The 14500-nt window shown below is 46.1% G+C and overlaps 1 long non-coding RNA gene across 1 annotated transcript in view; it reads right to left on the reverse strand.

Annotated features, from left to right (window-relative positions):
• Window positions 1-861: 861 nt before the first annotated feature.
• The window catches only part of LOC127567502 (uncharacterized), a 30846-nt gene continuing 17207 nt past the window's right edge, over window positions 862-14500 (reverse strand). The window contains exon 5 of the long non-coding RNA XR_007955887.1: window positions 862-953. This is a non-coding gene — a long non-coding RNA (uncharacterized LOC127567502). The remainder of the gene's footprint in view (window positions 954-14500) is intronic.

Genomic DNA, 14500 nt, shown 5'->3' on the forward strand with positions numbered 1-14500 from the left:
GTAATTAAATAAGCATCTGGAGATGGTATTTTTGTAGAGAGAATGAATGGATTGGCTTCTTTCAATCTTCTTACTAATATTATTTTACTATTTTGTTTTGAAAATATTTTACATTACTGATTTCATGATAATGTGCAAGATATGAACATTCATGAAATAAGGTGATAGTTTTAGGGACCAAACTTTTGTATACATGAAGATTTTCTGTTGATTACCTTCTGTCAGCAAGAGACAGTGTATTTGTGAGAGGGAAACAATCAGAAAAGAAGCCTGCAATAACCATTTTGTCTGATTGTCAACTCTGATGAATTTGCAGCTGGTTTATTTTGGATGTGTAATAACAGAGTCATTTCCCTTAGGGCATGGAGAATCTTTGCTACTGATTTCAATCTGAATCCTGTTAGTAGAATTAAAAGCATGATATTCTACTCTATTACAATACTAGTGCACAGAGCATTTTCCATTTTTATTAATTTTCAGATTATTACAGCTTATTGTGGAAATTGTTACAGAAGTACTTATGCAAATCAATCAGACACTGGGAAAAATAGCATGCAGGTATAAGGGAAAAGAACATGGGATGGAATTGCTCTATCTGAAGTTGACACAAACTTGAGCCTCTGAATGGCCTCCACCCATGCCAATAATAATCCTATGATCATAAGGTTTTTAAACAGCCACTATTAAGTTTCTGAATTATAGAAAGCATCCTCTTTTAGAGTTGTTAAATTTAATGATACACAATTTCATTGGATAACCCATGATCTCTCATAGTGAGCAACATACAGTACAGGCATTCTAAGGGTTTATTTTACTTACCAGACACTGAGCAGGAAAGGAGGACATCAACATTCTCAACCACTTTCTGTGGCTTCAAGGTAGAGAGAAAGTGAGGAGGTGATCCGGCAACAGCCTGTGCAGACATTGCATGAAATGTACCTAAAAGTTAGAAACTGAATAAAATAACAAATTTTTAAAAAGTGCGTTCCTGTTGGGATGGGATAATGCCAGTCCCACATTTAGTTCTTCACGTACCTTTTGTTGTTTGTTTAATGCATCAAAAATTTTGGATCAATGACAATAATCTTTCTTTATATTGCAAGGAAGAAATTCAAAATTCTAATGCTTCAGAATGTTTATGGAGAAAGGCCAAGAAATCATGTAACCTCATTGATACTATGTAACCTTCAGAGTCAACTATTCTGATACTGACCCAACCAGCCTACATTTTCTCCAGAGGGAAAATTAAGCTTTGCAGCCTGATTTATATTAAATATTATTCAACATCACTCCTATAATTAGTCATTTACTTTAGCTCATGGTTCAGCATAAGATCAAAATTTTAATTCTTATTCTTTGTGTTCAAATCTCTCCAAAGCCTTGTCCCTTCCTATCTCTGTAATCCAGTCTAGGCCCACATCCTGCTACAGCTGGCTTCCAACTCCCCTTTGACATCTCCTTTTCCACTGCTTCTCTACTGATGGCCATGCCTTCAGTTCTCGAGACCTGAAGTTCCGAGTCCCCTCTCCAAGTATCTCCTTCTTCTTCACTTCCTTTCTCCTTTAATAGGGTCTTTAACCAAACTATTGGCCATAGAGTTAATATCGCAATATGAGACTCAGGTTCTCATATTCTCCGTGTTCTCCCCATGTCTGTGTGGGTTTCCTCCGGGTGCTCCGGTTTCCTCCCACATTCCAAAGATGTACGGGTTAGGAAGTTGTGGGCATGCTATGTTGGCGCTGGAAGCGTGGCAACACTTGTGGACTGCCCACAGAACACTCCACGCAAAACAGATGCATTTCACTGTGTGATTTGATGTACATGTGACTAATAAAGATATCTTAAAGATTCTGTATCAAATTTCATTTGAATACATAATTGTGAAGCTTTTTGTAAGATATTTGACTTTCATAAGAGTATGAATACAACTTGTTGGTCTTAATTACTTTCCGAAGCAGCAATACAACATTGTAAAAATATCTTAATTATGAATGTATGTTATAAAATTGCAGGTAATTCAAAATTTCCAAATGTGCAGGTTTTGGAAGACAACATTTGAAGTATCATGATATAAACAACACTGTGTCAGAGAATGAGTTGAAAGCACAGTTTGGCATGTCTGGACTCACAACAATCTGTTGTACCTGTAACAAAGCCTTGTTACTCTGAAAACAACATCCATTTAAACACAAAACTTATGACAGAAATTACAGAAAATATTTTCCTAATAAAGCATAAAAAAGTACAATGAAAGTTACGTACACAAAATATTTGAAGAAGCAATGCTATACCAGGCTTGATTAACATGGGGATTATCCAAATTTCTTCATGCGAGTTAAGACAAGTAAGTTTCATTATCTGAAAAGTTTTATTAAAGGATAAGTATGCTGGTCCACAGAGGTTTTCAGGAGAAGGGCTGCTTGTTCTGAGAATTCAATTTCTGCCTTCATTATTGGTCTTGTGAATGTCTTGAAATTAACTGCAATGTGGTTTTTTTCATGAATAATATTCTTATTTTAATCAACATTAATCAATTAGGTACTGGGAGCTGCTGTGTTTTGCTATTTTAAAAGTGATATCAAGTCTTGAATTAACTGTTTGAACTTTGTTCTCTGAATGAAGCTTTAAGAATACTATACAGGTGAGATGCAACTGAGCCTTGGAAAAACTAGCAGAATGGAACTATGATGAGTTTCTGTCTGTTAATTTCAGAGCATTTCCAGACTCCATGATCTGGAAAATCTGCATAACATGGTTGATTCTAGAAGCCAGCCAATGTCCAGAACAGTCATAGGTTATAAGATATCTTTATTAGTCACATGTACATCGAAACACACAGTGAAATGCATCTTTTGCGTAGAGTGTTCTGGGGGCAGCCCACAAGTGTCACCACACTTCCGGCGCCAACATAGCATGCTCACAACTCCTAACCCATATGCGTTTGGAATGTGGGAGGAAACCGGAGCACCTGGAGGAAACCCATGCAGATACATGGAGAACGTACAAACTCCTTACAGACAGTGGCCAGAATTGTACCCGGGTTGCTGGCTCTGTAATAGCATTATGCTAACTGCTACGCTCCTGTGTTATGGTAAAATTACTGAATTTGAGGAAAATGTAAACTCATTTACACTGGAGAAATACTTGTGGTCCCTATGTCGTGAGTTGTGAGACAATAGAGTGAAATGGATGAAAACCAGTACCATGTAGCGGTTGCTACCGTGAAATAAAACAAGACGCTAGTCGGAGGATTGTCGAACAAGAAGTGGTTTATTTTCCCACCTTCCGCGGGCCCTTTAAGGGAGACTGTTCCCGCCCAAAGCAACCGGCAATGACATAAGTACTACGTCATCAAGACTTTCCCGTGCGCGGGTTCTCCCCGTCGCTCGGGAAAGACGAGGCCCGCCGCCATCTTGGGCCTCATCGCTCCGACGCCGCGCGACCCGACTGCCGAGCCGGTTCACCCGACTAAACGGTGAGTCGCCACACAACCCCCCCCAGAACCGGCGATACAGTCCCCAAGGTCCGTGGGCTATGCCAGCTACCGCTTAGGGGGCCGGCCTCTGCGTCGCGGCGTTGCAACCTCGACAGGTTGTTGCAGATCCAAATGGGCCGGTTTGAGGCGGTCCGCCGTGAAAACCTGTTCCCTGCCTCCAATGTCCAAAATAAAGGTGGATCCATTATTCCGTATGACTCGGAACGGTCCCTCATATGGTCGTTGCAATGGTGCCCGAGGTGTGCCCCTGCGAACGAAAACAAACTTACAGTCCCGTAGTTCCTTGGGCTGGCAGGATGGGGCTTGACCGTGCCGTGAGGTGGGAATCGGGGCCAAGTTGCCAAGCTTCTTGCGCAGTCTTTGTAGGACTGCTGGGGGTTGTTCCCCTTGGTCCCGAAGGGCAGGTATGAAATTCCCGGGGACAACTAGGGGCGCCCCGTACACAAGTTCAGCTGACGAAGTGCGGAGGTCTCCTTTGGGGGCAGTGCGTATGCCGAGCAGGACCCAAGGCAGCTCGTCAACCCAGTTAGGACCCTTCAGGCGGGCCATCAAGGCTGATTTCAGATGGCGGTGAAAACGTTCCACCAACCCGTTTGATTGAGGATGGTAGGCCGTGGTGGTGTGCAGCTGCGTCCCTAGCAGGTTCGCTAATGCAGCCCAGAGACTGGAAGTGAATTGGGTGCCTCTGTCTGAAGTGATGTGGGCCGGAACACCAAAACGTGAGACCCAAGTTGTGAGCAGTGCCCGGGCGCAGGAATCAGTTGTGATGTCAGTCAGGGGGGTTGCCTCTGGCCACCTTGTGAACCGGTCCACGATGGTAAGGAGGTACCGGGCTCCTCTTGAAACTGGCAGAGGGCCCACGAGGTCGACGTGTATGTGGTCGAACCTCCTACGGGTAGGCTCGAACTGCTGTGGTGGGACCTTGGTGTGTCGCTGGATTTTTGACGTCTGGCAGTGCGGACAAGTCCTGGCCCACTCACTGACCTGTTTGCGCAGGCCATGCCAGACAAACTTGCTGGCGACCAGTCGGACAGTAGATCTGATGGACGGGTGCGCCAACCCATGCACTGAGTCAAAAACGCGTCTCCGCCAGGCTGCAGGGACTATAGGGCGGGGCTGACCAGTCGCAACGTCGCAAAGTAGGGTCCGCTGACCTGGACCAACCAAGAAATCTCGGAGCTGCAGACCCGAGACTGCGGTTCTGTAGCTGGGCAGTTCGTCGTCGGCTTGCTGTGCGTCAGCTAGGGCCGTGTAGTCGACACCCAAGGATAGGTTGTGGATGGTTGGTCTGGAAAGTGCATCAGCAACGACATTATCCTTTCCGGAGACATGTTGGATGTCAGTTGTGAATTCGGAAATGTAGGATAAATGTCTCTGCTGACGAGCTGACCAGGGATCGAAGACTTTGGAGAAGGCAAAGGACAGAGGCTTATGATCGGTGAAAGCAGTGAAAGGCCTGCCTTCTAGAAAGTATCGGAAATGCCGGACTGCCAGATACAGTGCTAGAAGTTCCCGATCAAAAGTGCTGTACTTCAGTTCGGGCGGTCTAAGGTGCTTGCTGAAAAATGCCAAGGGTTGCCAGCGGCCTTCAAGTAGCTGTTCCAGTACCCCACACACCGTGGTGTTGGACGCGTCTACCGTGAGGGCAGTCGGGACGTCAGTCCTGGGGTGTACAAGCATCGTGGCATCTGCCAGGGCGTCTTTGGCCTTAACGAAAGCAGCCGCAGCCTCGTCAGTCCAGGTGATGTCCTTGCCCTTACCAGCCAGCAGCGAGAACAGAGGGCGCATGATACGGGCTGCTGCAGGGATGAACCGATGGTAAAAGTTGACCATCCCAAGGAATTCCTGTAGGCCTTTGACTGTGTCGGGGTGGGCAAAATGGCGGATAGCGTCCACCTTGGCAGGTAGGGGTGTTGCCCCGTCACTGGTGATTTTGTGGCCGAGGAAATCGATAGAGTCAGGTCCGAATTGGCACTTGGACGGGTTGATCGTGAGGCCGAAATCGTGGAGGTGGGAATACAGCTGGCGGAGGTGGGAAAGGTGTTCCTGGCAGTTACGGCTGGCGATCAGTATGTCGTCTAAGTAAATGAACACGAAATCCAGGTCTCGGCCTACCGCGTCCATCAGCCGCTGGAAGGTCTGCGTGGCGTTCTTAAGGCCGAACGGCATCCGAAGGAATTCGAACAGGCCGAATGGGGTGATAATCGCAGTCTTGGGGACGTCATCCGGATGGACCGGGATTTGGTGGTATCCCCGAACGAGGTCCACTTTGGAAAAGATGCGGGCCCCGTGTAAGTTCGCTGCAAAGTCCTGGATGTGAGGGATGGGATAGCGGTCCAGGGTGGTAGCGTCATTCAGCCTGCGATAGTCGCCGCAGGGCCTCCACCCTCCGGTGGCTTTGGGGACCATGTGCAGGGGGAGGCCCAGGGGCTGTCTGACCTGCGAACAATCCCCAGCTCCTCCATGTGACGGAACTCTTCGTTTGCCAGGCGGAGCTTGTCTGGAGGTAATTGTCGTGCTCGGGCATGAGGGGGTGGCCCTGTAGTAATGATGTGGTGTCGTACCCCGTGTTTGGGCCTAGAATTCGTAAACGAAGGTGCCAAAATTGATGGGAATTTGGCTAGGAGCTTGGCGAAATCGTTGCCAGAAAGGGAAATGGAGTCTAGGCGCAGGGCTGGTGTGCTGATTTCTCCCAGGGGATAGGTCTGGAAGGTGCTAGAGTGGACTAACCGCTTCCCTCGCAGGTCGACTAACAGGTTGTGGGCCCGAAGGAAATCAGCTCCTAGGAGTGGTCGGGCGACTGTGGCAAGGGTGAAGGTCCAGGTAAAACGGCTGCCGCCGAATTGTAATTGAAGTGTACGGGTGCTGAAAGACCGTATCGTTGTACCGTTGGCGGCATTGAGTAGAGGACCGGGTGGCCTGTTACGAGTGTCACGGCCGGTCGGGGGCAAAATACTGACCTCCGCTCCAGTATCAACGAGGAAACGCCGTCCAGATTTCTTGTCCTGAACGAATAGGAGCCTCTGTCGGCAGCCAGCCACCGTAGCCATCAGCGGTGGCTGGCCCTGGCGTTTCCCTGAAACTTGCAGGGTGGGCGGCATCGACAGGCCTCTGCACCCCACCTCTGATGGTAGAAGCACAGCTGGTCACCCGTGTCGTCGTCTGCGTTCCTGGGGCGTGGTTGCTCGGTTGCTGGGGCTGGGCGAGGTGGGCGTTGGGCTCGTGGCCTGGTGATTTGACTGACGGACGAGCCGCTCTCGCGCTTGGCCCTCCACAGGACATCTGCCCGGGCAGCCACCTCACAGGGGTTGCTGAAGTCGGCGTCAGCTAACAACAGGTGGATGTCATCGGGGAGCTGTTCGAGGAAGGCCTGTTCGAACATCAGGCATGGCTTGTGTCCCTCGGCCAATGCCAGCATCTCATTCATTAGGGCGGATGGGGATCTGTCCCCCAGGCCATCCAGATGAAGCAGGCGGGCAGCGCGCTCACGACGGGAGAGGCCGAAGGTCTGAATCAAAAGGTCTTTGAAAGCCGGGTACTTATCTTCCTCTGGAGGTGACTGGATGAAGTCCCCAACCTGGGCAGCTGTCTCTTGGTCCAGAGAGCTAACCACATGGTAGTACTTCGTGGAGTCGGAGGTGATCTGCCGAAGGTGGAATTGTGCTTCGGCCTGGTCAAACCAGACGCTGGGCCGAAGTGTCCAAAAGGTGGGCAGCTTGAGGGCCACTGCGTTGGCTGCTGTGCTGTCGGCTACTGCGCGGGTCCAAAATCCGTTTGGACCGTCGGGGTCACCAATGTAGCGGTTGCTACCGCGAAATAAAACAAGACGCTAGTCGGAGGATCGTCGAACAAGAAGTGGTTTATTTTCCCGCCTTCCGCGGGCCCTTTAAGGGAGACTGTTCCCGCCCAAAGCAACTGGCAATGGCGTAAGTACTACGTCATCAAGACTTACCCGCGCACGAGTTCTCCCCGTCGCTCGGGAAAGACGAGGCCCGCCGCCATCTTGGGCCTCGTCGCTCCGACACCGCGCGACCCGACTGCCGAGCCGGTTCGCCCGACTAAACGGTGAGTCGCCACAACCACAAAATTACCTTGTGGCCAGTCAGGAACTGAAAGCTCCATTGACTTCAGTGAAAATGAAAGAGGTTTGATACAAACAGGGCTGTTATTTTACCATGGGCTTGTGCCATGCTACTGGCCATGACTAATTTCACCACTCCCCATCCTCTTTGCCTTCACATGCAGTCCCACAATCATTCAGCTGTAGGGTTGAAATTAAATTTACAATACAAATGATGGTATGGTTACAGATAAAATGTGAATTTAGAGAGTGATAGTTACAACCTGTTTTCATTGCCCTTAAATTCAAACCGCTAAGAAAAAAATAAAAATTAAAGAAAACAAACCACAATATAGAAACTTGATTAAATCATGGTTCCAATATGCTGTGCAGTTTCAGTTTCCATATTAAGAACCTTAAAAAAAAAGTAGGAGCAAAATTTAGGGGTAGGTCACTCGTCCCTTTGTGGTGCTTAGCCATTCAGAAATTTCCTGGCCCATCTTTTACCTCAGCATCACTTGCCTGCATTGATCCCAATGTTTTGATTCCCTAAAATATACAAAAAATCTATCAACTTCTGTCTTGAGTATATACATAGCAACTAAACATTCACTGCCATTTTGGGTAGAGAATTCCAAAGATTCACTACCTTGTGATGGAAGAACTTACTTCTCACGTCTCCCCGTATTTTGAGACTATGATACCAGTTCTAGACACCCCATTCAGGGGAAACTGCATCTATTTTGTTATCCTGATAAGAATTTTGCATGTTTCAATGAAATCACGTCATTCTTCTACACACAGAGAATATAGCCCGATCATCTTAATCTCGCCTCAAAGGACAAACCCTATCCCAGGAATTAATTTGTTGAATCTTTAATGTACTCCCCAACCTCTCTCACAACAATATTTTTCTTAAGGTAGGGAAATCAGACACAATATTACAGATGCACTCTCTCACCAGTTAAATAGCTTTCTTCTTGTACTCAAATTTTCTTGCGATAAAGGCCAACATATTTTTTGCTTTCCTAATGGCTTGCTGTATCTTCATGATAATTCTTGGTGATTCATGTACAAGGATACCAGGTCCCTCTGAACTGAAACATAGTACATAAAACAGTACAGCACAGTGCAGGCCCTTCAGCCCACAATGTTGTGCTGACATTTTATCCTGCTCTAAGATCTGTCTAACCCTTCCCTCCCACATAGCCCCCTATTTTTCTATCATTCACGTGTCTATCTAAGAGCCTCTTAAATGTCCCTAATGTATCTGCCCCCACAACCTCTGCAAGCAGTGCGTTCTACACACCGACCACTCTGTGTAAAAAAACTTACCCCTGACATTCCCCTTATACCTTCTTCCAATCACCTTAAAATTATGTCCCCTTGTGTCAGCCATGTTATAATGTTATAACAACATTATAACAAAATTATAACAAACGTGTTATAATTTCTCACCATTTAAAAAGTATTTCAGCTTTCTGTTTTTTCTACCTCACATTTTTCCACATTATATTTTGACTACCACTGGCAATTCATTCCATCTGTCTCTATCCCGTTGAAGTCTTTATGCAACCTTCTCATAACATAGATTGGTTTTGCATCATTAGCAAACTTGGATATTTTACACTTGGTCTCCTCAGCCAAATCATTGACCTAGGTTGTGAAAAGCTGGGGCTCCAGCACTCACTCCTGCGACACTTCACGTGTCAAAGCTTCTCAATGAAAAAAAATGATGAGTTTATTTCTACTCTCTGTCTATTTCCTGGGGGTTACCATTGACCAGATGTGGAGTAGCCATATACACAATGTGGCTACAGGAGCAGGTCAGAGGCTAGGAATCACCTGCTAACTCCCCAAAGCCTGTCCACCATCAACAAGACTCAAGTCAGGAGTGTGATGGATACTCTGCATTTGCCTGGATGAGTGCAGTTTTCAATGACACTCAAGAAGGTTGACACTATACAAGACATAGCAGCCAGATTGATAGGCACCCCATCCACAACCACCCACTCAGTCCACTACAGATGCACCGTAGCAGCAGTTTGTGCCATCTACAGGATGTACTGCTACAACTCACGAAGAATCCCTGGACAACACCTTACAAACCCATGACTTTTACCAGCTAGAAGGACAAGGGCAGCAAAAGCATGGGAACACTACCAAATGGAAGTTGCTCTCCAAGCCACACATCATCCTGACTTGTAAATATATCATCGTTTTTCACCATTACTGGGTCAAAATCCTGGATCTCTCTCCTTAACAGTGTTGTGGAGATACCCACAACTCAAGGAATGCAGCAGTTCGAGAAGACAGCTTCTCAAGGGTAACTAGGGATGGGCAATTAAATGCTGACTCAGCCTACGAAGCCCATATTCCTTGAATGAACAGAAAAAACATTTGTGCAAAGGTGTTCCAGCAGATTATTGAGTCCATAAAATTGGAGGTCTGGATAGGGTGCACAGGAAGGATCTATTTCTTTTTGTAGAAAGATCAACAACTGGGAGAGGTAGACTGGCATTGGTAGAAAGATTAGAGGTGAGGAAAAGTTCACCTAAAAATTGATGGCGCTGTCTCAAACTCTCATCACATTTTAAAAAGTAAACTGATGTGGATTTAATGTGCTTTAGCCTACAGGAACTGAGAAGAGAGATTGGCCTGAACAGGTCTTATTTTGGCCAACATGATATAATGGCCCAAATGGCCTTCCCTGTTCCTTAAATTTCAATGATTTTATGCAATAGCTGGACAGACTTTGACTCTTATCACTGGAGAAGACTGAGATAGAAGATTGATAGAAATATCCCTCAATCTCAACACTTCCCAATCAAAGAGTTCAACAGGGTAGGCTTGGAGAAATATTTCCATATGTGCAGTGCCTAAGCAGGTGAGGCAGTGCATTGGATTTCTGCCCCATTCAATGGTTTACATAAATAACCTGCAAAAGATCTGGGTATTTTGCAGCTCACTCTCTTCCCTCAATCTGCCCTCAGGAGTGAATTCTCATCACAGGTGCTAGTCTGTACAGAATATATCATCTCAGAATGATAGATGTGGATGATTATCAGAAACCTGGGAAATGATAATAAAGATTTCATGTGTTTTGTAAGATCTGGCTCCTCCACAGTATATTGTTATAAAATGAATTCTTTAAACTTGTTGATTTAAAGCATACCATTTATAAGGTCAGTCATATAATACCAATGTGCTTGTGGCAAGTTGCACTGCATAGTGCGGAACTCTGGGATACAAGGTTTTGATAAAGTTAGTCCTTCCCCCTTGGAAAAAGAAACTTTTCTGTAAGAATTAATTACCAAACATATGAAGTTCAATTACTTATGGATATTGTATGCAAAGACAAAATAAGTAAAAACCAGGGGTATGACTGAGGAAGTAAACAGCCCATAGTGTTGTAGGATCCCTGGAAGAAGGAGATTGGGAGCAGCTTCACCCAGTGCATGAAGAAAGGAATAAAAAACCACAACTACAGAAACCACCACTAACTCCACAGTCAGACAAGGAAGAGAAAGTCATCCTCTCCAGACTTATTGTGTCAATGGGAAGATGAACTTGGTGAGGTACTAGTGAGTAAGACAGATGTCAAAAGCAGCCAGAATAGTGTTGTATATCATAGCATTAAGAGATAAAATGCAATTTGTTCTATCAATATCCAATGAGTTTCATTCATAATGCCGGTGTTATGTGCTTAAATTAACAGTAAAAGGAACAGCCCCACAACTGTCATTTTTTAGCCTCTTATCAACAAAATAGAACATAGAAACATAGAAAAACTACAGCACAATTCAGGCTCTTTGGCCCACAAAGCTGTGCAAACATGTCCCTACCCTAGAAATTACTAGGCTTACCCATAGCACTCTATTTTACTCAGCTCCATGTACCTACCTAACAGTCTCTTGAAAGGCCCTATCGTATCCGCCTCCACCACAGTTGCTGGCAGCCCATTCCACGCACTCACCACTCTCTGAGTAAAAAACTTACCCCTGATATCTCCTCTATTTCTACTGCCCAGCACCTTAAACCCATGTCCTCTTGTGGCCACCATTTCAGCCCTGGGGAAAAGCCTCTGACTATCTACCTGATCAATACCTCTCATCACCTTAGATACCTCTATCAGGTCCCCCCTCATCCTCCGTCTCTCCAAGGAGAAAAGGCCGAGTTCCCTCAGCCTGCTTTCATAAGGCATGCTCCGCATTCCAGGCAGCATCCTTGTAAATCTCCTCTGTACCCCCTCTATGGCTTCCACATCTTTTCTGTAGTGAGGTGACCAGAACTGAGCACAATACTCCAAGTGGGGTCTGACCAGGGACCTATATAGCTGCAACAATACCTCTCGGCTCCTAAATTCAATTCCCCGATTGATGAAGGACAATACACCATATGCTATCTTAACCACAGAGTGAACCTGCGCTGCCGCTTTGAGCGTCCTATGGACTCGGACCCCAAGATCCCTCTGATCCTCAACACTGTCAAGAGTCCTACCATTAATATTATATTCCGCCAACATATTTGACCTAACAAAATGAACCACTTCACACTTATCTGGGTTGAAATGCATCTGCCACTTCTCAGCCCAATTTTACATCCTATGTTCCTCTGTAACCTCTATCCACAACATCCCCAACCTTTGTGTCATCCGCAAACTTACTAACCCACCCCTCCACTTCCTCATCCAGGTCGTTTATAAAAATCACAAAGAGCAAGGGTCCCAGTACAGACCCCTGAGGTACACCACTGGTCACCGACCTCCACTAAGAATATGACCTTTCAACAACCACTCTTTGCCTTCTGTGGGCCAGCCAGTTCTGGATCCACACTGCAATGTACCCTTGGATCCCATGTCTCCTCACCTTCTCCATAAGTCTTGCACGGGGTACCTTATCAAACGCCTTGCTGAAATCCATACACACTACATCTACTGCTCTCCCTTCATCGATGTGCTTAGTCACATCCTCAAAAAATTCAATCAGGCTCATAAGGCAGGACCTGTCCTTGACAAAGCCATACTGACTATTCCTAATCATATTATACCTCTCAGGATCTTCTCCATCAGCTTACCAACCACTGAGTTAAGACTCACTGGTCTATAATTCCCTGGACTATCCGTACTCCCCTTCTTGAATAAGGGAACAACATCTGCAACCCTCCAATCTTCCGGAACCTCTCCCCTCTCCATCGACGATGCAAAGATCATTGTCAGAGGCTCCGCAATCTCCTTCTTTGCCTCCCAAAGCAACCTGGGGTACATCTCATCCAGTCCTGGCGACTTATCTGACGATGTTTTCCAAAAGTTTCAGCACCACCTCTTTACTAATATCTACATGCTCAATCTTTTCAGGCCGCTGCATGTCCCCACTACAATCCCCTAGATCCTTTTCCGTAGTGAATACTAACGTAAAGTATTCATTAAGTACCTCCGCTATTTCTTCCGGATCCATACGCACTTTCCCACTGCTGCACTTGATAGGCCCTATCCTTTCGCATCTCATCTTCTTACTCTTCACATACTTGTAGAACGACTTCGGGTTTTCCTTAATCCTGCCCGCCAAGGCCTTTTCATGTCCCCTTCTGGCTCTCCTAATCTCTTTCTTAAGTTCCTTACTTTTAGCCTTGTACTCTTCCAGATCTCTAACATTGCCTAGCTCTCTATACCTTTTGTATGCTTTTCTTTTCCTTTTGACTAGATTTATTATAGCCTTCGTCCACCACGGTTCCTGTATCCTCTCGTGACTCCTCTGTCTCATCGGAACATGTCTATGCAGAACTCCACACAAATACCCCCTGAATATTTGCCACATATCTTCCGTACTTTTCCCAGAGAGCATCTGTTCCCAATTTAATCTTCCAATTTCCTGCCTGAGAGCCTCATAATTCCCTTTACTCCAAGTAAACGCCTTTCTAGTCTGTCTGTTCCTATCTCTCTCCAGTGCTAATGTAAAGGAGATAGAATTATGATCACCATCACCAAAATGTTCACCCACTGAGAGATCTGACACCTGACCAGGTTCATTTCCCAATATCAAATCAAGCACAGCCTCTCCTCTTGTAGGTCTATCTACATACTGTGTCAAGAACCCTTCCAGAACACACCTAACAAACTCCACCCCATCTAAACCCCTCACTGTCTGGAGATGCCAGTCAATGTTTGGGAAATTAAAATCCCCCATCACAACAACTCTGTTATTCTCACACCTTTCTAGGATCTGCTTCCCTATCTGCTCCTCAATATCCCTATTACTATTGGGCGGCCTATAAAAAACACCCAGTAAAGTTATCGACCCCTTCCTGTTCCTAACCTCCGCCCACAGAGACTCCGTAGACAATCCCTCCACAATGTCCACCTTTTCCGCAGCCGTGACACTCTCTCCGATCAACAGTGCCACTCCCCCACCTCTTTTGCCTCCCTCCCTGTCCTTCCTGAAACATCTAAAACCTGGCACTTGAATCAACCATTCCAGCCCCGGAGCCACCCAAGTCTCCGTAATGGCCACCACATCATAGCTCCATGTATCGATCCAAGCTCTAAGCTCATCTGCCTTGTTCACAATACTCCTTGCATTAAAATAGACACATCTCAAGCCTGTCTTAACACTTCCCTTTAATTCTCAGATCTTGTGCTAATCAGCTGGCAGAAGTATTTGCGGACATATTTAACCTCTCCCTGCTTCAATCTCAGGTTCCCACCTGTTTTAAGAAGACCACTATCATGCCGGTACTGAAGAAAAGCAAGGTGACTACCGACTAGTGGCTCTGACATCCACCATCATAAAGTGTTTTGAGAGGTTGATCATGGTACGCATCAACTCCAGCCTCCCAGACAACCTGGACCCATTGCAATTCGCCTATCGCCGAAACAGGTCTACAGCGGATGCCATCTCCCTGGCCCTACACTCAGCTTTGGAGCATCTGGACAGTAAAGACACCTA

This window comes from Pristis pectinata, chromosome 2, assembly GCF_009764475.1.
Source record: "Pristis pectinata isolate sPriPec2 chromosome 2, sPriPec2.1.pri, whole genome shotgun sequence".
Lineage (NCBI taxonomy): Eukaryota > Metazoa > Chordata > Chondrichthyes > Rhinopristiformes > Pristidae > Pristis > Pristis pectinata.